The sequence below is a fragment of the Aulonocara stuartgranti genome, assembly GCF_965226115.1.
Source record: "Aulonocara stuartgranti genome assembly, chromosome: 3".
Classification (NCBI taxonomy): domain Eukaryota; kingdom Metazoa; phylum Chordata; class Actinopteri; order Cichliformes; family Cichlidae; genus Aulonocara; species Aulonocara stuartgranti.
This window is the reverse complement of record NC_138941.1, coordinates 17,005,378-17,026,649: the sequence shown is the minus strand read 5'-3', so window position 1 is coordinate 17,026,649 and position 21,272 is coordinate 17,005,378. Positions and strand designations below refer to the sequence as shown.

The 21,272-nt window shown below is 42.8% G+C and overlaps 1 protein-coding gene and 2 long non-coding RNA genes across 11 annotated transcripts in view; 1 reads left to right on the top strand and 2 right to left on the bottom strand.

The window, feature by feature from the left end:
• LOC309702568 (uncharacterized protein) overlaps positions 1 to 21,272 on the bottom strand; it is a 1,257,380-nt gene that overhangs the window by 493,806 nt on the left and 742,302 nt on the right. The gene's annotated exons all lie outside the window — the stretch shown is intronic.
• Positions 572 to 5,331, top strand: LOC309702632. Of its 9 annotated transcripts, none has more exons than XR_014275641.1 (6): positions 572 to 818; positions 2,640 to 3,060; positions 3,186 to 3,410; positions 3,891 to 4,021; positions 4,268 to 4,596; positions 4,739 to 5,331. It is a non-coding gene; the product is annotated as an uncharacterized lncRNA (long non-coding RNA). The 9 variants fall into 9 exon arrangements; XR_014275642.1 differs by having other exon boundaries at positions 2,640 to 3,070; XR_014275646.1 differs by having other exon boundaries at positions 2,640 to 3,410; positions 4,268 to 4,375; positions 4,481 to 4,596.
• Positions 7,760 to 9,381, bottom strand: LOC309702660. Its single transcript, XR_014275689.1, has 3 exons — positions 9,259 to 9,381; positions 8,775 to 8,832; positions 7,760 to 7,842 (listed from the first exon to the last, which is right to left on the bottom strand). It is a non-coding gene; the product is annotated as an uncharacterized lncRNA (long non-coding RNA).

Below are 21,272 nucleotides of genomic sequence, written 5' to 3'. Positions count from 1 at the left end.
CTGCCTTTCACTGGATATTTTCTCATTTTTGTCACCGAAAAGGGTGTCTGTGTTACTTCTTGTCTTATATATATTGTCTCTGTTTTCCTCTGTCCTTTGTCAGAGTGTCTGTTCACCTACCCCTGTGTCTCCATATTCCCAGTGTTCAAGGTTTCCGAGTGTTTTCCCAGTTTAGGTTTTCATGGTTGGTTCTGTTTGCTACTCAGCCAGAATAAACAGCTCGCTCTTTTTAAAAGTAGGCTCCAGAATGGATGATGGCATGTTCGCATGTCTTTATGCAACACTGAGTGTGCTGAACTAACAACACGTTCTCACTCCCAACTCGTCAAACGTGTGACGCATGGTCAGGCTCCCTCTGCTTCACTTATGGACGCGCAGGGTACCCCCCTCCGTCGGGAATTGACGTGAAGGGTCCTCCGATTGAAGTGCCTGTTGTCGGTATATTTATATATTTAGACATTTTCCAAATCACATTGTAGTGACGTATACAGAACACAATAAATTATATAATGTAAACAACTACCTGACCAACAGGTAGAACGAAACTTTTGTATCGTTTATTGCATTTACGGAGGGAGTGGTGTATGCTGGGTAATGGCACAGCTAGCTACTGGGTGACTTTATTCACCCGCTTCGGCTGTTATCAGTCCATACAATGGGCGTTATCAGCACAAACCAGTCCCATAGATATGGGCCATCTCCTGCTAGATTGTTCAGAAGGTTGTTCTCATCCATCCAGATGGAGGATCACTAACAGGAGCGTGGAAGACTCCAGAATCCACTCTGGCTGGAATCCGGTGGATATGCAGTGTGTACAGGTAAGACCGTTTAAACGGACAGCATTTATAGAATGACTGTTAGAAGTCAGCGAGTGTCAGTAATGTTAATGTGGTTATGTTAGTAATACACCGAGTGCTAATATAACAGCTTTAAGATGCATTTGTAGATATTATTACGTGTTTTACCGTCTTTATGGTGCTAGCTTAAAGTTACGGTGTAAACGTTAGCTTATATTGGAGTAAAGCTGTTACTGGTTAAACGATGTTAGCACAGAAATATTAGCTTCTGTCATGACTGATGAAGTTACTAGTTAATAAAGTTTCCAGTAAAGTGTTTAATCGCAGCCACAGACTGACAGCAAATATCTCGATTAGCTTCAGTGCATCTGTAATAAATATGTGCAAGTTTCAGTGCTTTGTTTAAACTGTATGATTCTTATACTGACCCAGGGTCAGTGTAAAATACAATCCTAGCTGTGTGAACAAAGCCTGGCTTCTTTAATCCTGCATGACAAACCTCAGGATGCAGGTTATTGTTACTCTTTCCTGCTGGCACACCTGTCACACCTGAGAGTCAGCTAGAAACGTACAGTGACGTGGACATCATGCAAAGACTGCCAGACTCTGTAATACTGCAAATGATCAGTGACTCAGGTTAACACTAAACTTTAAACGGCACCTCTGTGTCTCTGTGTGCTGAACATTTAGGATTGAGTCAGGCTGCATCAGCTGAAGCTGTTATTTGTATATATCAGTATTTTTTATTCAGGTGTGGGGAAAATACGTAAGACTGCAGTGAAGCGATGCACCAGATGAATCCCTGGCCAAAGGTATCGTACTTAAATCAGACTACTGATCCAGCCACATCAGCCTTTTGTGAGGTATGTTTAAAGTTGACTAAAAGTGAACTGCAGGTTCCTGAGAGGTGGACTGTGAGCACAGAAACACATGTTCATACATACAGCTGCAGCAAACTTACATTAATTTTAAATAGATTTGTTACTCTGATGTCTGTCTCTGTGTTAGTCCTCTGACAGACTGGTGACCTGTCCAGGTGTGCTCTACTACTACTGGGACAGGCTCTAGCCTTTTTAATAGAATTTTTTGCGTTATTCTCATGTAAAGTATTTAAGTGCTTATGCATATGCTTAGTTGTGATAAACTGTTCAGTGAAAGTTTCTAAAACTAGATGAACTTACTTCAGCGTCAGCAGTTTGAGAAAACAACTCCCTTTACAGGTGCTGATAAGGCCAAGGGCACAAAACAGCTTAACCATTGATGCGTTAGGTTTCATAGCGAGACACGTGAAGTGTGGTGTGATCAGTTTGTAACTTCCTGCCTCTTCCTTGGAATGCATAAAGGAGGAGGAGCACGACCTCTGTGGCAGCGCTGACATGACTGAACTGTGATGTTTGATGTGTGTTGGCGCAGTAATAAAAAGCTTGATCTCAGCTCTTTCTGTGTTGCAGACTTTATTTAAAAAATTCCACGACACCCCCCACCCTCCCACTGTGAACATGAATTGAATATTCAGAAGACATTTGTTTAAATAGTTCTACAAATCTGAGCTGTTGGTGTGTCCTTGGATTGTGTGGTAATAATATTAGAGCCTGCAACCTTTCTTACTGAATCTCTACTCTGAGTCATGTTACCTGAGATTAGTTCTATGTTTACCTGTCAGCCTGGACGAATGTGCTGTGTGAAGGAAATTAAATGAAATCAGATCTGAACTGCGTACATTTAAGGAACCTGTTCATATTTAATATGAACCAGTGATTTTTTGATTGCTGATTCCAAGAGAGTCTTTGTGGAAATCCTGTTTGGCTTTTTGTTATTTTAATTCTCTTCTCTGTTTTCCAGAACAGTTCTCCACAGTCGCTGTCCACATGGGTCAGTGGGACCAAGAAGCACTCTGCTAATGTGGGACTCTGCCCAGCAACATCCAGCAGGACCCAGACAGCGTTTTCTATTTCCCAGCTGGAGTTTTTGTTTGTCTGTGACTGGAGAGTCAGATTTTTGTTGAGCTTCACACTTGCAGAGGTAAGTCAGTTTGCAGAGATCCCTCCCACCCTGGCTTTTATGTGCTAGATTTCTTATCTGAAACAGTAATATTTCAGTGACTGCTGCTTATACCACAGGTTAATACACGCTACTGATCCCTGATGGGAGAATCATCAATTTTGGCAACAAAGAAGCCTGGTGGATGTTTGTTTACAGTCTGATGATGGGACATCATGCTCTGCATCTTCAAAGTTTGCCTCCTCATTATTATTCATACCCAGTAATGTGAAGTATGCTTATAGCTACTATAACTGAACCAACCTGGTGCTCTTCATTTATGGAGGCTGTTGAGTCTGAATGTTGGATGTTGTGTATCTCGTGTTCTCTGGGCTTTGTTGTCCTCAGTCTTTTTGCAGGATCAGAAAACAAAACCAGGAGGCGCGTAAATGTTTCTTCTCCATGATGTTTCTCCAAATGTTTCTTCTGGATGATGATAAGACTGTGACACGGGACGCCACCTTTGGTCTTGTGATGAAGCAAAGCTCAGGAAGAAGTGGGATTAAATGGTACCCACATGTGTGCTGCTGAGAAGGATGTACAGGGGCACCTGCAGCCAAATCCAAGCCTCAGGTTAGTTGTAGTTGCAGAACGGTATAGACTGAGACAGCTGAGGCATCAAATGTTTGATTAAACGGATGAAAAAGAGAAGTTTCTTCCCTATAATTATCACTTCTTAAAATCTGTAGCAACTTCAAGTCTGTCAGCGTGCTGAGCATGCTCAGAATGTGACAATATATTTTTGTTCAATATTTAATTTCTTTCAGTTGCAATTGTTAAATGAAAAAAATATATATATATTCTTATAATTTAGCAAACTAATTTATCAAAAAAATATACATATATCTGTATTAGTTTTAATAAATTAATTTGACAGCTGTATTGAAAATACCATATTGTATTCATACAGAATCAGTTTGGTATCATTGTTTGTCTGCTCACTGATTGTTGAAACTAAGAGCTGCTTTGATCTGTTTGATCTAAAGTATCCAAAGTTGAGCTCTGATGTTTCTTCACCCCTGTGTGTGATATGTGATTCCTACATGCTGGCAGAGCAGAGCAGCAGTTTGTGCTCACAGATGGTGACGGTGTGGAGAGACGGTGGTGTTTCCTCAGAAGAACCAGCAGAGTCACTTGCTGACTGATGCTCGTCTGCACTGCACAGAGGAAATCAACTGACCGAGGTTTGTCCAGTGACGTGTTATGAAATGTATATTTGTTTTATGCTTACAGTTGTGTTTTCTTGACAGAGGCTCTGCAGAGGTTAGACAAAGAAAATATGTGCTTTACATTTTACTGTGATTTATTGAGATATTTGTTGCCTGATGTTCAGCAGGAATGGAGAAATAGAATCAAAGGGAGATGTTTTTGATGTTTTTGTAATGATGTAAGTAAATCTTCAATATTATTTATTTGCTTGGTTATATTAGGAGTGTTTCTGAGTGAGGGGGGAGGAGTCATCATCCAGGTAAAGTGACGTAGATCAGAGGATACACTTGTCTCCCCTTTAAAGGAGACGATCCAAGTCATCCTTAAATGTTAGTGCTTTCAAATACACAAACATTTTTAAAGGACAAAAATGAACATCCAACTTTGACTGTAACACAAAATAAATCTTTGCATGTGTGTTTTCAAACTCTCAGATGGGCAGCATGTCAGTCTTGGACTTTCTGACCTGCAGCACTGAATGACCACCACACATGAGCATGTTCCTGCAACATTCAGCATCTGATCCTTCATCTGTGTGCTGCTGCTTTTGGTAAGTAGAGTTACCCAACTCCAGTAACTCTAAACACATGCCATCCATTTCTTACGGCCTGGTTACTTCCTGTCAGTTACTTTAGAAACCATGTGGTCACCTGACATAACACTGTTTCTTCTTCTTCCCCTTAATGTTGAAGTGTCACATGTCAAACAGCTGGAGAGGAAACTACACCAGCGTACTGAGATGTTTCACCAACACGTGCCAGATGCCGTTCCTTCATGGTGACATCACCAGAGACAGCCCCGCCCACCTCAGGACCTCGCCATTGATCATGATGATTATAATGATGACAGCGAGCGGAACTAAGACTGTAAAAATCCACGACCAGAATGTTTCTTTCTAATTATTAATGAATACTGAGAGCCTCTTTCTGTGTTTTGTCTGTTTTGTTTTTTTTTACCTCATTTGTTTCTAACAAAGTTCACAAACTCACACAGTTTACATTCTGTATGTTTCCATCTTTACCAGCCACACTCTCACTGCATTTAAGAAAATAATCCTTAGAAATCGTCGTTTTTCTCTTTTGTAATTGATGATAATTCAGTGAATATACTGCGCTGCTTCCTTTTATTGCGTCTCACATTGCTTTAAGTTTTTCAGTGTCGTTATTTTTTACTGCTGTTTGAATTCTCTGTATGTTTGACCCTGTAGACTGTTTGATGGACTGCTTGTCTTCCTGTTTGTAACCGCCGCCTGTTTTTTAATAAAGATTTGGATTTCTGACTTCAACACAGCCTCTGCGTGTCCTCCCTTTGTGTCCTCTTCCTCTGTGAATGTGTTGCATGTGTCTCATTTTATTAACAGCTTTCCCACAGTGAGTTGCATCAGCATTCATTCACAGCACATTTCAGAAGGATTCAGATTAATACAGTGATCTTACAGTCAGAATGATCCTGACAGAGTGCCACTGTAAATGATCTTTCATCAGGTCAATTTTAAAGTTCAGGAGCAGGAGTTATGAAGACTCATACTGGCATAGGACTAATAATATGTACTTACAAAGTCAAAGTTTTTTAATTATGTCAGAATATTGGAAGACAATCAACTTTTAGTGTTTTCAGCATATTAATTATTCTGAAATAGAGACGGTGACCCTAACTGTACAGAAGCACTAAACAACTGACAATCTAACAGACATCATTGGCCTGAGCCGTCATGCACAGTGAGTCTGATCCTTTGCTGTGAGAGTCTGACAAGCATGTTTCTGGTCAGTTTGGAAGAAATAATATCACAATGTTGATCTTTTTTTCAATATTCCTTCTCTTTTACAACATAAACTGTGATCAAAGGTACTTATGTTCACAGAATGTAATAATACTGACAGTCCAGGGCATTGTGGTCTGTTGAGCTAGGGTTAGGGTTAGCAATTCAGACATATGTAATCAATATTAAACGTCTCTGATGTGGGCCACTGTCCGCAGTGTTGGGAAATTCATACCAGGCTGGAACGAGTCAAGGTAGGTGAGCATCCACGAGAAGACACAGCAGATGCATCCTACTAATACTGACAGGAGCAGGAGACTCCAGAAACCGAGCATCTTCTCTTCAGTGCCATCCTCTCCTGTCACCCTCTCTGCCCGCAGCTCTTTGAGTATGGGGTAGAGAAGGGTGCAGAGAAACCCTTATTACTAATTTGTATTATAATTCAATTTTCATGAAATATTCATATTCAGTATCGGTCCTTTTATATTATAACCACGTATCCACCCAGGCTCATGGTGGGGCAGGGCTCTGTCCTGGGATGCTTGAGTACAAGGTAATGTACACCCTGACCAGGTATCCAGTCTGTCAGAATTGTTTTCAATATTTGGTTCAAAAACATGAGTGACAACAAAAATCCAACTAGGATTCTTGCATATGATGAATGAAGTCTGTCTTTGACTGTATTGTCCAGCTGATCCATCAAACCCCCAGCAGGTGAACCTTATTCATGACATAACACCACAACAATGTAAAAAATTAAACAGCAACAGTCTAAATGTAAAGTGCATTCTAAACTCGTCTTCAATAAATCATATGCAAAGAGTCATTCAGGACTGTAAAACGTGAACTACAGAACCCAGAGTCTTCATCATTAAATCTCTGGTTGCTTCATTTTTCTATCCTATATCAGATACTTTAAGGTTAGGTTAGGTAAAGTTGCATTCTCATGGTGAGGCAAAGTGCTTTATGTGTGTGTGTGCGTGTCATGAACGGCTATAAAAGGCCTATAATTACAGAACAAAGCGGGGTTTGAGTTCGAGTTGCGGCAGACTGTCACTACTTGTAAATGGAACGCAGCCTTCCTGCGGCGGACAGCTAATAACAGGAATCGGACGCGATCCACCCAAGTCCACAGCAACCACCATAGCAACCGCCTAGCATGACCTTAAAAACATATTCTGTCTTCATAACTATCAAAAACATGAAATGATTTGCAAAGTGTGAAAGTGTTACAGCTGCAGAGAGCTATGGCGGCATCTTTGGAAGCTGTTTGCATAGCTAATAATATACGATGTAACCATGGAGACAGTCAGTCACGTGAGCTAGCGGTGCATGTTTACTACAGTGAATAAGGTGATTGCGTGCACAGCGTCCACACGCTGCAGAGGGTAAAGACATTACTTCAATATTGTTTTATATTGATATATATTTGCCTTCTGTTGACCATCACCTCAGGTTCACCATTACAGTTTCAGCATACAGATGCACACTGTCTAAATATGAACACATTCAAAAACTCATGTCTCAGAAATAAGCACAGCTGTTCATGTTTGTCATTAGAGTTTTATTTGTAAGAAAATTATGAACTTCATATTGTGCATCAAATAAAAGAACATTTCACAACTCTGAGTCAACAGAAACAGGAAACAGAAATGTCTCTAATGTAGATGTGTACAGTGTAGTGTAAGCATTAAAAGATCATAAAGGAAACACTAACATTTATGTGAAACTAATCGTAATAAAAAAATGAACAGGTGGTTTATAGATGTAAAAGAAAGAATCTGAAAACAACACTTTTTTGGTCTAAGTGATCAAAGTAGAAAACAGAACTGATGTTCAAGAACAAACCGTAGCTACACTAATATTACACATCTCCATTGTTGTGGTGAACAGACATGTTGCTTTTAAAAACACATGCAGTGTGTGACCGTGACTGTTCACTGAGACCATGAACGCCACTTCGCTGAAGCCTTCACCTTCTTCTTCTTCTTCTTCTTCTAAATTGGAAGCAGAAGGAGCACGAGCTGCTTTGATCTACTGAAAGGAAAAAGCAGAACATCTGAGCTGAAACCATTAAGACAGGAACAATCATTCAATGAAATTTCTCAGGTGGCTTAGCCTGTTACAACTGTTGATACAAGCTAAATACGGTTAGCACACAGTGTCAGGGAGCTCCAGTGTGGGAACTAGTGGCTTTTGGTTTGTAGTCATTTAACTTTCATCCATTCATTCATTTAATTCAGGAGGAAGAAATGCCAGGTTGGTGCAGGCTGGTTACATGCATTTGGTCCCATGCTGTCTTTAACTAAATGACTTGGTTCACTTTATGGCTGGGCTGTATGTGGGGTTATATCATGTTATTTGGGCAGGAGTACCTGTCCTCTGTTAGACTTAGAAAGTTTCTCCATAAGTAGAGTTTCTAACTCTTCTAGCACATCTGTGGCTGACAGCTTTTTGGTGGCTCTTTTTACCCCACACTGGCTGTGAGTGTGCAAATAGCCCCACTAGTTCTTTTGGGTTGCAGTTAACTGGGGAGGAAGAGGTGGGTCTGCCATGACTAGATGAATAACAATTATCTGGGATACATAAATTTCATAATGCATGCATATATCTCTATAAACCTGCCTGAGGGCTGCCATTTTTACATTCAGTTATTTCTTTGTTGAATTTAAATAATGAATGTGTTACAGTTAAACTGACACAGGTCAGTGTAAATGGCTCATTGGGACACAGAAACCTTTAAATTAAACCCTATCACCTGATATCGAGTGTCAAACAATATCAAAGCTGTAAACGCTGTTTACAGTCAGAATTTATAAAACTATGATTGTAAATTGATTCAAACAAGTGAGCTTTTCTCTTTGTGCTGAATATCAACACTGTGATTTCTTAGACTGTAAGCTTTACTTCAGCACAACCACTTGTAGAAGCTGCCACTCCAAATGTCTTTGATAACAAGAAAAAAATACCTTTTCAGTCCACGGCCTGAAGTTCTTCTCTGACATCTTCTGCCATCGGCTTTGTCTGCTGGTTTGAAGACAATAAACCACAAAAAAGATGATTTAGTCACTTTGTCTGCGTCATGCAGCTCGAATGTGTCGTGCAACGATGTTGAATAGCCGTCGTTATCCCTCTGCTGTGTCAGTAGGATTGTACTGTACAGCATCTCATTGATATGTGAGGAATGCTAATGTAACACGATAACAGACTTACATCATTAAAACATAAAGGACAGGAGATATTTAGATATTTTTATATTTATATTACAGTTTATAGCTGACGGATATTACTAAATAGATAGAATTTACTAAATAGCTGGATGAACATGAAAAATATGTCTATAATAACAAATGACCATGAGAGCCAGTAGAATTAATTCAACTGGACACTCGAAAGACTTCCTTAAATGCTCTTTAAGTGGCAGAACAGACGAACAAACAGTTAATCGCTTACTTGAGATGAAATCTGCTCAGCTACTTTGAAAACAGCTTCTAACTGGTTCCTCCTTTAACAGGATGACGGCTCAGGGGTAAGGCCATCATGCAGTCCAGCAACCTTTATGCTTCTGCTTTGATTCACCAGGAACTATTAGGGAAACCTTCCAGCGCCTCCTGTGAAAGACACAGGCATAAACACAAACATTTATTAACATGTTCCACAGTCTTCCAGCTTGATTTTCTCATCCTGTGGACAACAACGAACAGAGATGCAGGTTTATTGTTAACTTTTGTAAGGTTTATTTACTGAACATATCCAGCTGCAGCTCCACTGTGATCCTGAACTGGATAAGCACTTAAGAAAATGTGTCAATAAATGGACAAACATCAGCTTACTATATTTATCCAAACAGACGGGACCAATAATGCTTCACTGAGTCAGAGACTTTAACAGTCTCTTCTATGTAAGAATGTCTCGTGCTGATAGACCTGCAAACTTGACAACAAAGGTTTTTCAGACTGCATGTAGCTGTCCTCTATGTCAGCTCACACATTTACATTCATGTCACACTTATTTCTGCTTTCCCATTTTATAATTATTACTTACATTTTGATTAGATACCTTGAGTTTGTAAATGATCAGATTACATAATTGGAATACAATTCAATACAATTCATGTATCCAATTCAGGGTTGCGGGAGGATGAAGCCTATCCCAGCTGATACAGGACAAAGACAGGCTGCCAGTTTATCGCAGGGCTAACACAATATGTGTAACAGAAAATCCACTTAAATGTTTGATATTTCTTATAATAATCATAATTATGACTATTATTTAAAGGTTTCTTTATAAATACATTTTGATTTTTTTATAACCCCTAAAATATAAACCTGAGCTGTTTCAGATTCTGACCTCTGACCTCAGTAACCTGGCTGTGTCCTCACTGCAGCTCCCTCTTGGAAGTACGTCTGCTTCTTGTCGTCCCCCAGTGTTGACCGCCTGCCCTTGATATCACGTAAAGGACAAACACTTGCCTTCATTTAAGAAGTACATTCATACAGAGGTAATCTATGGAAACACACTAGTTCACCCTTTGGGAGGAATCAGTTCCTGTGAAACATTTCTGTAAATGAACATCATGTGGAGAATGAATGAGTTCTTCAGGTGACTCAGCAGTCCCACACTGACAAATGAAATCTAGTTAAACTATTAAGCATATGTACCCCGCGCGTCGATAAGTGAAGCAGAGCAGGGCCGTGCAGAGAGGTTTAAAGGGACGGGTGCTCAAAGTTAAAAAGGGACACATTGAACCAGGCTGAATAACAACAACACACATTCATCAAGAATCTAATATGGGCAACAAGGCAAAGCAAATGTCACCGATGTTTTACCTGATGGGTACATGGTAAATGGCCTGCATTTGTATAGTGCTTTTCTAGTCCTTAAGGACCCCAAAGCGCTTCACACTACATTCAGTCATTCACACATTCACACACACATTCACACACTGGTGATGGCAGCTACATTGTAGCCACAGCCACCCTGGGGCACACTGACAGAGGCGAGGCTGCCGGACACAGGCGCCACCGGGCCCTCTGACCAACGCCAGTAGGCAAACATGGGGTTACACACAGTACAATGTTGCTGTTGAGGGGTTGCTGTGGATAGTGCTGGAGGGCAGGGCTGTGTTGGTCTGAGACTGTAGACATTAAAAAGTCCATAGGAGAGGTGGTAGCTGATTAAACAAGTGTCATGAGATAATAACAAAATGCAAAGATTGGTGACAGCGCTTGGAACCATAAGGCAACAAAAAACTGTGAGAAATAATTTAGGCTCTGCCTGTGAATCACTCTTTGCTTCTCTTCTTCCTTCCATCCCATCATTTCATATATCACTCTCCACTTGCTGTCTATGTGAGAACAAGGCACAACTTGCTATTGCAATAAACTATAATCTAATAATCCACACCTAACAACTCCAGCACTTAATCTAAATGATGACAGAAAAATGTTATAGCCCTGCCTTTAGTAGCCTCACACAGCTCCTGCTGTTTCCTCCTCATGTCCTTACCAGGCATGTCTGCACAATGTTATATCATGAGTAATATTTTTTTTTTAAAATCCATCTAAATAAAACACACACATGCACGCACACACAGTGACATGTTAGACCTTCTTCAGAATACTGTATATACTATGGGCATCGCACTGATCCAGAATCCTTACATATTTATTACTAGAGCTACAATAATAAAGCAATGAGGAGGGGGAAGTAATAAATATGAAATAATGTATTTATGATGATTCCATGTGTTTCACTATCCACTCTGTGCAGGGCAAAGCTTATTACATGTTTAAACTGTAGAGATACAATCATTTTACTGCTGTAAAATCCAACTTTTGTCTTATTTAAAATATAAATCTAATATAACCTGCTTCTTAATGTATGTTTTTTAAAATACAGCGTGTGTTTTTTAAAATATTATAATAATGCATAATTATGTGGACATGCATATTAGATCGTTTTTTAGTGAAATATAATCCCTCCACAAAGGCAGGAAAAGCCCAGAAACTTACTTTAAAACTAAATATGTTCCCTAAAACGGTGACAGAGCTACAGACCCATGACAGCCAGGTAGCCAGCAGCTGTGACCAGCACTACCTGTACAGTTAATAAAAGGACAGGTAATGTTTGTCGCGCTGTTGCACACACAGCACGCTCGTTTGTTTCAGTTCGTCAGTTGCAACAAGACAGCTTACCAACGTGTACGTAATACTCCTGGGTGCTACACACTACAGTGTACGCTGTACACCTACTTACTGGTTTTGTCGCATCAGTCTGCGTCTCTGAGTTCACTTGTGTTTCTCCTACAGCTCCGGACCGCTAAAAATGCGCGTGCTCTTTGTGAGCTCGTTCCCGGCTCGTAACCAGCGCGTTCTGCCGCCAAGGGCGACCATTGGTTAAATGTGATCATGTGACTGATGCAAGCCAGATCCTTTTATTTAGCAAAACTGTGATTAATAGTTAAATATTATTGTTGAGGGGCACAGACAGGACTCCGCACGCACACCCACATAAAAAAAAAAATAATAATAATTTAAAAAAAAAAAAGTTGCCTCAACAAAAGGGCACTTTGGGCACCCATCAGGAAAGGGGCGGGTGCTCAAGCCCCTCTAGCCCCCCCCCTCTGCACGTGCCTGAAGCAGAGGGAGCCTGACCATGCGTCACACATTTGACGAGTTGGGAGTGAGAACGTGTTGGCATTTGGGTCCTCCTTCCCCTCATCATAGTCTGCCACGCAGGCCGTGGCAGAAAAGCCCACTAAATGAACGCCCACCAGACCAAAGCAATGGTTTTGACTTGATCCGCATTAACCCCGCCCCCTGACTTTGATGGCAATAATTAATTAAAATTGGAATTAATTAATTAAATAAATAGTTATGACACATGTAATTAATTAATTATTGACACATTTAATCAATTAATTATTGACACATTTAATTAATTATTTATGTATTTCACATTTTAATTAATTATTGACACTTTTAATTAATTATTGACACATTTAATTAATTATTGACACATTTAATTAATTATTTAATGATATATTTATTTATTTCATTTTGGCAGTCCTGGCGCCTGGCTCTCATCTTGAAATAATTTTATCTGTCAGCCTCACCCATCAAACTCAGGGGGCGGGGTTAACGCTGCCCATGCAGCTTCTCTAACATTTGATTGGTTGCCGTGCAAAGTAAGTCAAAACAGGTCGATCCTAGATAATCGATTGCTTGTGTAGACTTGGGGCAGCCAGGTATCCCAGAATGCAGATCAAATCACAGGCAGCAACGGTGGTGGTGTAGTTTTAAAATACCCCGTTTTTCTGTCACCAGCTACACTTTTAACAGTGTTTTAGCCGCGAATGTCGCGCCGCATGTCTGGTCAGGTTGTCAACATAGAACATGTTTGCAAAAGTGCTCAGATGTTTTCAGAGATTTCACTAGCTCTGCTAACAGTCAGCATGCAGAGTGCACCCAGGGGGTTACGTTAACCGGTTTGTTTACATATTCCACTCTCCGTGTTCCACATGTTGCATTCGCAGATTCTCATTTTCACCGAACGATCGTCTCTTTCCGCCTGGTCTTGTGTCTCTGTGCTTCTGTAACATAAAGAACAAGCTGACATTTTCCTCACGAAACCAGCGATCAGCTCAACAGACCCTCAGTTTACCTGCATGCATCCTCCTCCTCATCTGTCAGCTGTTTAACACCTGCTGCTAATTCAAGAAACACACCTACGTTACCTGGTGATAGTCACAGTTTAACTTGGCAGCCGGTGCTCGATATAAAGCAATGTCAGCGCATTTTTCTGCACAAGATAAGTAAATATAGTGTTTTCCCCCAGCGCAGAGCTGCTGGAGCTTGTTTCCTTACAGAGCACTTCATCAGCGGCTGATGTCCAATCACCGGCACACAGCTTTGAAACCTCAGCTGAGTTTTAGCTCTCAGTGGTTAAACGCTGGACTTCATTCACTCAGGTTCTGTCTGTCGGGTCACGTTTACTTCGCTGTTTTATTTACAACTGAGCAAATCGGTTTGGCTGAGGTTAAAGTTACGTTTCATAACTGCATAGTTTCACAGATGTTTAATGGTTCACTGGCACATGTGTTAGACTGAACTATTCGCTTTTCTTTATCTGGTGTGTTTTGGATTTAACAGTGAATTTTGAGATTAAACTGACTTTTAAAATGTTTTTATACAAAGCGGAAAGAGAAGGTGCATTTCCACCAAGAGGAGCAGGGTTTGCAACAGCATGTTCATCATGAAGTCTGCAACCTGGACAGAAATATTATATCATCTGTTTTTTAATAGTTATTCAACTGTATTCTAAGCACCAGCTGTCTGTCAGAATGTGATTTTTTTTTCTCTCTCTGTTGGCAGAGGTATAAAAATGCGCAGGAAAATCTGACGTGCATGGCAAACTTCACCGACGATATTTAGGGAGGAATAAACACACGTCAAACATAAATGAACCATTTGCCTGTCTCCATAATTGAGAGCATTTTCTCTTCTTATGTCAACACTCTCTCTCTCTCTCTTTTTTTTTTTTTTTTTTTGCTTTTTCGGTCATGTTATGTTTAACTGTCAAAGGCTTGTTACAAACTATGAAACACATCGTGCAGACTTCTGGATGTTAGAAGAAAACTAATACTGCTCATGAAGGAGACTAAAGGCAGGAAGGTGTCCTTTAAAACTAAACATGTTAATAGGACCTCCCTATTTATATCATAGTTTATGATATAGCACGTGTATTTCAGTAATAGCCTGCTGATTTCAGTGTAGTGGTGAACAGTCGCACAGCTCACGTAGGCGTTATCTGTGATACTCCTTAACTATAATTTATCCAAGTTAACTTCAGTAAACCATTCAGACGGTTCTTTTGCAATGAAAAACATAAACACCCATGCTGCCGGTAGGTTTCCTCAGTGCCAGCTGTTAACATTATAGCTGCTTATGCAGTAACCATGGTAACCACGGACTCTGAGCGAATGGATCGACGGAGGTCAGACAACAATTTTACACGTATGATCTTAAAACAGGACACAGCCACTATACGTGCTGGCCTCATATCAAATGTGAAGGCAGACTGAGTCTATGTTTGACGTTTGTTTATGTCTAATCTTCCTTTTCAAACATTTTAACAGCAGCGAGTCTGCAGCTGAGGGAATACAAACTCAAATTGTCGGAACAGGTTTGCTGACCTCGCTCCGTGGTGTACAGAGCGAGGTCAGCATGATTAATATTCACAATAAAAATATTAGCCGAACATCATGAAGTCTGTATGTGTTTCATAGTGTCAAACAACCTTTGTACAGTTAAAGCCAGCAGTTACTACATGACAGAAACACCAACGTTATCTCTTTTATGCGTTTATACACAGGTCACGCTGATTACTGAACAAAAACCCAAAGATCAGATGTTAAACAGATTTATTTGCTCTCTCTCCTCCTTAAACATGTTTTTAATGTTAGTTATAATTCAGAATTGGCGACTGAAACACGTAGGACACATAAGAACATCAGGAAATGAAACACCGATAAATATAACCTCAGTAAAAGAAGTCAGCCGAGAGGCCGGGGGCACCCCACCTCCGAAGTGGCCCGAGCGAGCCCCAGTCCCCGACAAGCGGCCGCCAAGGAGTGAGCCAGTGTGTACCCGGACGCCCATCCCCAGACACAAAGAACCACCAACGCACCGATGTCTGAGGGAGTCCGCCACTGGCAGGGGAAGTGGTGGTGGTGGGAGATAGGCCTCCAAACCTTGGAGGGCCTGAGATGTCCCCAGAGAGGTGGCGTCTGATACCCAACCTGACATATAGACACAGACATACAGGCACACACAGACACAAACATCCATTCCCACCCTCATGCTCTCATATGCACTTACACCACACTCAACCGACATGGAGACAGACATAAAGAGACGCTGTACACACGATCACACTCCCCAAGCGTACTCTACGAACCGGGTCTAGGTACCCTTGCCCCTGGAGGGGGGAACTGCACCCAGACCCAGGTGGTGTTACCCTTTTCCCTGCGGTGGGGAGAGGCAGACCGCCCCGACTCCGCAGCAGCAGGGAGGCCCCACACCCCAGACCGCAGTTGGACGGCCAACTCCTCCTAGCCCCCCTGCTCCAGCGGGCCGCAGAGAACAGGGGTGAGAGAAGACTCCAAACCTCCCTCCACCCGCTCATTGTAGTGTTGATGCATGTGTGTTCTAAGGTGCATTTAAAACCCAGGAGGGCATGGAGCTACCTGCCAGAGAGCAGCAGGTAAGCGCATAGTCCCTCCTGCTAGCCCTCAATGTCTACGTGTATTTAAAATTGAGAGGTGGGCAACGACGCCAGGGGTGAGGTGTACACCCTGATGGTAATTTGGACTCCGTGTGTCGTGCCCACCCCCAAGATCCTATATGTATGTGTAATGAGAGTGTGAGTAATGTGAATGTCTAAGTTGTGGGATAAAATTGAGGCAGAGGCAGCCAGAAGGGGACAGAGGGGGGGGGGGGGGGGGGGGGTAGCCTCCTCTGCACCCTGGTGACATACCCCTACTCCAAGGCCCTGCATGTGTGGGTGGTTGTGGTGGAGCGGGAAGAGGGAGGCAGCTGGAAATGGGGAGGGAAGGAAGGGAGGGGCAAGTGACCCCTCCCTGGGGCCAGCTCCCCCGCTGACCCCAGTAGGCACCCCCATACTCCGCGACCCGCCAGGGAAAGGGGGCCCAGGCCCATCCAGACCGGGGCCCAGTGCAGCAGTGCCCCCCGGCCCCACAGAGCCTGGGACAGTCCACCCAACCCCACCACAGAGAAAACTGCACTCACCCCACCATCCACTCATCTTCCAGACTACATAAGACGATAGATGCCCAGGCTGAGATCTTCCTCCACCTCTCCTGTATCTCCCCCTCCTGCAGAGAGAGTTCCTGAGGGGAGGAAAGCTCCTGCAAGGTGTGACAATCTCCCCCACCAGTTGAAGAGCCCCCCAGGTGGCTCGACGCACCGGCGGCACCCTGCGCCAGGGCTGGGCCCCCATGCACCCACCCGCCCACAACCCCGGCAACACACCAACCAGGACCCAAGCTCCCGAGGCCCGGCCAGGGCCCCAGCCCAGAGACGGAGCGCCCCCAGAACCTCACGCCCATCCCGGACCCACCCAGGGGCAGCCAGGCTACCAGGTCAGTAACCCACGTCCGTCAGCACAGACCCTCCCCTAGCCCCGCTGCACGCAGCCACGAGGAAACAGTCAGAAAAGAGCCAACAGAGCCCCTAACCGGACAAACTATGACCCCCCACCCCCACTAGGTGATGGAGCTGATCAAAGGAGCCCAGAGCAATTGATCTGGTGTGGTGGCAGAGGCTGTATCAAGACTAATGTAATCTAATAGATAATTTCTATATTGGTTAGAATTAAGATTATTCTTATTTTTCATGAGGACAGTTTTCAGAATCAGAATCAGAATCAGAATACTTTATTGATCCCTGGGGGAAATTATTTTTTGTTACAGTGCTCCATTTTAAACCAACATTAAGACAAGACAGACAATACGCTAACTAAGAATAGTACAATATATACATATATATACATACATACATACATAAGTCACTTATAAATAAATATTTGGAAAAGAAACATGTGTAGTTGTAGCAGCAAACAGTGTGTTAAGTGGATGCGTTGTACAGGGAGATGGCCACAGGCAGGAATGATTTCCTGTGTCGTTCAGTGGTGCTTTTCGGTAATCTCAGTCTCTCACTGAACGAGCTCCTGTGACTGACCAACATGTCATGGAGTGGGTGGGAGGTGTTATCCAACATTGTCTTTATCTTGGACAGCATCCGCCTCTCCGACACCACCTTGAGGGAGTCCAGCTCCATCCCCACAACATTGCTGGCCTTACGGATCAGTTTATTAAGTCTGTTGGCATCTGCGACCCTCAGCCTGCTCCCCCAGCATGCAACAGCATAGAGGATCGCACTGGCCACAACAGACTCATAGAAAATCCTCAGCATTTTCTGGCAGATGTTGAAGGACCTCAGTCGCCTCAAAAAATAGAGACGACTCTGGCCCTTCCTGTAAAGTGCTGTGGTGTTTTTAGCCCAGTCCAGTTTATTGTCAATGTGTACTCCAAGGTATTTATAGTCCTCCACAATGTCAACACTGACCCCCTGGATTGAAACAGGGGTCAAGTGTTTCCTGGTCTTCCTGAAGTCCACGATCAGTTCCTTGGTCTTTGCCACGTTGAGCTGCAGATGATTCTGCTCACACCACGTGACAAAGGAGTCGACCACAGCCCGGTACTCTGTCTCATCATCCCTGCTGATGCATCCAACCACCGCAGAGTCATCAGAAAACTTCTGAAGATGGCAGGTCTCTGTGCAGTGGCTGAAGTCTGTGGTGTAGAGGGTGAAGAGGAAGGGGGAGAGGACAGTCCCCTGTGGTGCCCCTGTGTTGCTAATCACCTTGTCAGACACACACTGTGGGAGACGTACATATTGTGGTCTTCCTGTCAGGTAATCAACAATCCAGGACACCAGAGAAGCATCCACCTGCATCGCTGCTAACTTATCACCCAGGAGGGTCGGCCTGATGGTGTTGAAAGCACTGGAAAAGTCAAAAAACATGACCCTCACAGTGCTCGCCGGCTGGTCCAGATGGGTGTAGACACGATTGAGCAGGTAGATGATGGCGTCCTCTGTTCCGAGACGAGGCTGATAAGCGAACTGAAGGGGATCCAGATGTGGTCTTACTATGGGTCGCAGCTGGTCCAGGATGAGCCTTTCCAGGGTCTTCATGATGTGGGAGGTCAGTGCCACGGGCCTGTAATCCTGGGGGCCACTGGGACGAGGCGTCTTTGGTACACGGACGAGGCATGATGTCTTCCACATCACCGGGACCCTCTGCAGACTCAGACTCAGCATAAACAGTTTATGAAAGACTCCACACAGCTGGGGGGCACAGGTCTTGAGGACAAGGGGACTCACTCCGTCTGGTCCAGCAGACTTGCCTGAGTGAAGTCTCCTCATTTGCATCTCAACCTGGTATTGAGTGAAGGTGATGGGTGGGGGAGGGGTGTCAGGAATCTCACAGGAGGCAACATGTGAAGAGAGAGGCTGGCACAGTGGTGTGGCTCTGGATTCCAGGCTGACTGCAGGTGAGGTTGTGGGGGTGGGAGCAGACACTGTGGTGTCGAATCTATTGAAAAACAGATTCAACTCGTCGGCTCTATTCTCACCTCCCTCAGCTCCCCTGCTGTTGGTTGGCCTGAATCCAGTGATGGTCTTCATGCCCCTCCACACCTCTCTCATGCTGTTCTGCTGGAGTTTCCACTCCAGCTTCCTCCTGTAATTGTCCTTAGCCTCTCTGATCTTGTCCTTTAGTAACACCTGGATCTTCCTCACCTCCTCTTTGTTGCCCCCTCTGAAAGCCCTCTTCTTGTTGTTGAGGAGGGCTTTGATGTCCTTAGTCACCCACGGCTTGTTATTTGGGTAACAATTTCTTGGCTATGCATAGGGCAGTGAAAACCATATGGGCTATATTCTTTTCTGAAGTGACATTATCTAAGCTGCCCAACAAACACACTAAGGGGGAAGTTGGAATGTTACATTTCAGACACTTTGATAAGTCTTCACATACCTCGCGCCAAAACTTCTGAACTGGTGGACAGAACCAAAGAGCGTGGATATAATTGTCCGGTGAATTGGTTTGGCAGTGTGAGCAGTTGTTGGTAGACGTAAAGCCCATCTTGAACATCCGATGACCTGTATAGTGCACTCTATGTAATATTTTGTATTGAATTAATTGAAGACTGGGATTTCTGATTAGATGAAAGGTTTTTAAGCAAGTCTGAGACCAGAAGTTTTGGTCTAAGTTAACTGATAAATCCGCTTCCCATTTTACAATAGGAAGTGATATTGATTCATCTGTTTTAGAAAGCATTCTATATATTTTGGATAGTAATTTGGGGGTTTTAAGAGTAAGAAATTGAACCACACTTGGTGCCGCACTTGGTGGTGTTTGTAGTTCAACTTGACCCGGTTTAAATTTCTTTTTTACTATGGATTTAATTTGTTGATATTCTAAAAATCTTTTCTTGTTGATCCCATATTGTGTAACTAGTCCGTCAAATGAAATAAATTCTGTTCCTTCTAGTATATGTTCTAAATATTTGATTCCTTTACCACTCCAATCTGAAAAGTTTATCATATTATTGTTTTGTAATATGTCAGGGTTGTTCCAGATAGGTGTACGTTTGCATGGGATTAATGAAGATGCCGTCAATTTTAGAAACTCCCACCATGCTGTCAGAGAAGAGCTGATGTCGATGCTTTTAAAGCATTCATGTCGTTGGATGTTTGAGCTGATAAATGGTAGGTCTGAGATCTCTAAATTATTGCAAAGTGCTTGTTCTACACGACGTGCTTCCTTTTCAGATGCTCATGCATCGCCGTCATACTGTCATGCAAGGCAAGTTCCATTTTGCAGATTTTGCATTGGACCTTCTTTTCTTTTGTTTTGTGAAAATCCTCCCAGACTTTTGAGTTCTGTTGCCGAGTAGCCATGATAACGGAGACAGCTTCTGTACACCGTTATAAGCGTGCCACAAAACCAACCAATCACAGACTCGGATGCAAAAATTCTGATTGGCTGTTTTGGTCTCCAATCAGCTTGCTAGCTACTGTAGCTAAGCCCAGGCAAATATCCCAGAATGCATTTCATCCACAACTCAAATTGAGGCAGTGGTGGAGGAACGCAGAATTTGAAATATACATATTTCTTTCTGGGTCACAAAAAAAAAGATATTTTCAGGATAGATTGTTGCTGTCAGGACATCACATTTTTGCAAAAGTGCTCTAACATTTTCAAAGATGCCTGTTACCCACCAGCTGACCTCACAGCTGGACTGGCCATCGGGCATACTGGGCATTTGACACAAAGCTGGAGTTATTCTGTCTTTGCTGCACAGCTGCCTCTTCTCTCCTCCTCTCCCCCTCCCTCTCCTGTTGCCACTTCAATCATGAAACTGATCAATGATCAGCTGATCGGCTTTTCTTTCGCAAGTCCTGTCGGTCTTGTTTGTTTATCACCCACTTTGCGCCGAAAAGAGGAAACAAGCAGATGTCACGATGAACAACAGCAGCGTTTAAGCTTGATCAGCTGTTGTTAGAATTTATTTAATATTAATTTCTAGTATCAGCTGATGTTTGTTGGAGCCACAGCTATAAAAGCTGCTGGTCATGATATCGGGTTGGATATGTGGTGAGAGGGAAACATGAAGATGAAACCAGGAGATGTCCTTAAGTGGTCATCTGTGTCATGGTCCTGGGTCGGTGACCCAGCGCTTTTAGTTATCATTTTCTAGTTTATGATGATGATGATTATTGTTGTTTGAGTTCTGTGTGTTATATTTTCGATCTGCCTCTGAGTCTGCATCTGAATCTGTCTGTTTAGTTCAATGTCTTGTCTGGTTCCATGTATCTGAG